We start from the raw sequence: 3638 nt of genomic DNA on the forward strand, positions 1-3638 counted from the left end.
ATATAACAATAATGTATCCTGCTTGAGGACCTTTTCTGGAAAAAAAACCTTCTGGCTAATCTTGTTATCTTAAAATGTAAATTATGGGAGTGGGTCTAGTAAGGTCTTTACAACCTCCCAGGCATTCTTTAGATTCACTGTAATAAGTAATTTAAAAGTATATAACTCCATTGCTAACACTAATGAGGGGGCACTCTTTCTGCCTCCTTCTGATGTTTATGTCAGAAGATTTCTCTATCCCTTTAATACTTTAATAGAACTCTATTACACAAAAGCTCTGAGTGATCAAACCTTATCTCTGGCCCCGGATTGAATTCTTCTCCTCCAGAGGCCAAGAATCATGGCATCTTTCATGGTTCAGCAACAACCTTTCATCTTGGAGGCTCATCCAGGATTCTTCAGCACAAGGTAAGGATGCTTGGAGCTCTAGTTCTTTGTTCTCTTAGCGAACACATTTTCTGCTGTACTTTACTAACCTTACAGAGTGCTTGTGTGAATGAATGCCATGCCCTGCACAAAGCAAGTGAGGAGCCCAGCTCTGCGGTTCCGCAGTGACCTCATACAGCTTATGGCAGAAACCTGTCAGGGGGTTATTCTGACCTGCCAATGCCAAGAGGAACCCAATGTCTCTCCCTTGGGGACCGACCAGAAATGGGCAAAGCGTGTGGACCGAACTCTCCTTTCTTGGTCAAACTTCCCAGTCTCTTTGACCATTTCCTAACTTCTTGGGAACTAGAACTACTAACCTATCTGTCAGATCATAGACTTTCAAGGGACTTGTGGTCTATGCTGTTACTGTGTACTGTTTGTTACTTAGGTCCCAAACTTGGATTGGTAGTCAGGAAGCACCTAGCCTCACTAGGAGTTGAAAGTTTGGAAGCTAGAGGGAGCTCTAGCTCCAAGAGCATTAGGTTAAAGGTTACTCAGATTGGAAGTGCAATGAGTTTCTTCCTTTCATAACACTAGCTCTTAGTGGACAAGAGGAGGCTTTCCAGTGGCTTTTGTCCCAATTCCTTAGATATTCTTTCTGTGGAATCTGTGGGAATAAACTGGAAGGACTGGCCCTAATAACTCGGGGACAAAAATCACTTTTTCCTCACTGGCCAGCCCTTCACCATCTCTTTTGCTATCACTTATACTGGTGTGGTGATGCTTGGAAGGAACATTTCAATTTTATGTTTGTATCGGTCTTATTGTGGTCAGGAATATACTCAGGGCCATGCACAGGCACTCAGGTGACGAAAGTTTCCCCCAGCGGTCTTAGCTTGGGAGACATTCTGGAAGGCTACTCTGATTGCACCCTGGGTGGCATCAGAGGCAACCAAGGTTTTAATGGTGAGAAACCGGACATCATTCTGTGATGCCATCAGGTCTACCCCTGGTGCATCTCCACCCCATCTCAGTGGTAGAACTGGGAGGGATGAGTATGGTGCCTGCATCAGTAAGGGACAGACAAGTCTGACCAGGGAAGGAAAGCTTTGGTGTAAAGTCTGTCTACACCCCCATCTAGAGCAGGGAGGGACACCTCTGATAGAAAGATAGTGCTTGTCGCTTTTTTTTTCCTTTCTTACAGATGTCGGCGAACAATTCCAGCCTCACACCTTTGAACTGTATCCTGAAAAACTAGGATAGATTTGATCCTCAAAGCTTAAAGAAGGCACTCCTGATCTTCAGTGATACTGAATGGCCACAGTATCCTTTAGAAGACAGGGAATGCTGACCTGTTAAAGGATCTCAATTATTACTGTTTTACAATTAGGCCAGTTCTGTAGAAAACAAGGGAAATGGGTAGAAGTAGCATATGTGTTGCCTTTTTTCTCTCTTGGAGGTATGCCAGACTTATGTCCTAAGGGTATAGATTTGGATGTGAAACCTTCAGCTCCCTCCTGTCCTCCTACTTTGCCCCTGTACTCGGGGCTCCAAACTGAGCAAACTGAAAGTCAGAGAACACCCCCAAGAGGGGTTGCCTTGGTCTCAGTAAAAACCCAAACTGAGATTCAAACTGCCCAAGTAGAGGTCCAAACAACTCCTCAATCAGTATGACCTCAGACAATCGAAGTAAGAGAAGCTCAGACAGCAAAAACTAAGGGTGAAATATAGGATGAGATGGAGGACAGGCAACAAAGAGATAAAGAAAAGCAGGTTTCTCCAATCTATCCCTGGGATTGTATGTGCAGAGCAGCCAGAGAGGCTGAGGAATAGCCACACAAGCTGTTGCCTCTTCATGAAGCACCCACCAGGAGAAATAATCAGTCTATGAGAGTTAATAAAACCTTTTCTTTTCAAGAAATACAAAGAATCAAGGAGGATCTGGGAGACTATTTAGAGGATGCAGAAAAATATATTAGAGCTTTTAAAGGTGTTACTCTGCTTTATGACCTTACTTGGAAGGATGTGTTGTATATCTTGGGACAAAAACTGACTCCCAACTCAAAAAGTCAAGTTTGGGGGAAACCTGTTGCTTATGGAGATGAATGGCTTGGTAATGAATCAGTAGGGAAGAGAGAGGATGAATAGCCACCCTCCCCACTGGGAATCAGGCAGTCCCAACTGTAGAACTAGACTGGGAGCATAATACGGCTAAAGGAAGAAGGGATCAGTCATTTTGTCAGATGTATTCTTGAAGGACTCAGGCAAGCACGTGCTAAGACTTTAAACTATGCCAAACTGGCACACATAGAACAGGAGGAGAAGGAAGCTCCTGCTAAATTCCTAGACAGACTGAGAGAAGCCCTTAGCAGATTCACTGAGATTGATCCTGAAAGTGAAGAGTGAAGAATGATCTTAAAAGATAGATTTCTTATTCAGTCAGCTCCAGATATCCACTGTAAGCTATTAAAACAGGCATATGGACCAAATCAGTCTTTAGATAATCTGTTCCAACTGGCTCAGTCTATTATGGTAGGGAATATGAGGAAAAGAAAGAAAGGCAGAAAAAGACAAGGGAACAGGCGGAAGCCCTTGCAATGGCTGTAAGAACCGTTCTTAAACAGCCTGAGAAAAATGCCCAGAGGTGAAAAGGGATGGGGCTGTGATTACTGTGGAAAGAAAGGACACCTCAAGCAGGATTGCCCTCAGGCATCTAAGCCACCCCCGGCTCCCTGTCTGCTCTGTAAGGGACCACAATGGAGGAGAGACTGCCCCCAGAGGCATAGGTTTCAGGAGTCAGACTCTCAAGACAATCAGGACTGAAGGTGCCCCGAGGTCCCCACACAGGTTCCCATACTAATTACACCTGAGGAACCCTGGGTATTAATAACTGTGAGGGGCCAATCCATCTATTTCTTTTTAGATACTGGGGCAACTTACTCTGTGCTTACTGAAGCCCCTGGCCCACTTTCTTCCTGATCCGCTTCCATAGTGGGACTGTCTGGACAAGCCAAAAGGTATTACTTCAGTTGTTCTTTAAGCTGTAACTGGGACTCTGTGCTATTTTCACATGAGTTTCTGATCATGCCAGAGTCCCCCTTACCCCTTTTGGGGAGGGATATACTGAGGAAGGTCCATGCCTCTGTTTTCATGAATATGGAGCCCTCCCTTTCTCTCCCTTTAATTGAACAAAATGTAAACCCCAGAGTGTGGGTTGATGGAAAATCTGTGGGTCAAGCACAAAATGCTATTCCTGTAGTTGTCAAGCT

The 3638-nt window shown here is 44.6% G+C and overlaps 1 long non-coding RNA gene across 1 annotated transcript; it reads left to right on the top strand.

The window, feature by feature from the left end:
- Positions 1-268: 268 nt before the first annotated feature.
- Positions 269-1797, top strand: LOC123332441. Its single transcript, XR_006549232.2, has 2 exons — positions 269-408; positions 1574-1797. It is a non-coding gene; the product is annotated as an uncharacterized LOC123332441 (long non-coding RNA).
- The last annotated feature ends 1841 nt before the right edge of the window (positions 1798-3638 follow it).

This window comes from Bubalus bubalis, chromosome 3, assembly GCF_019923935.1.
Source record: "Bubalus bubalis isolate 160015118507 breed Murrah chromosome 3, NDDB_SH_1, whole genome shotgun sequence".
In the NCBI taxonomy this organism is placed as follows: Eukaryota; Metazoa; Chordata; class Mammalia; order Artiodactyla; family Bovidae; genus Bubalus; species Bubalus bubalis.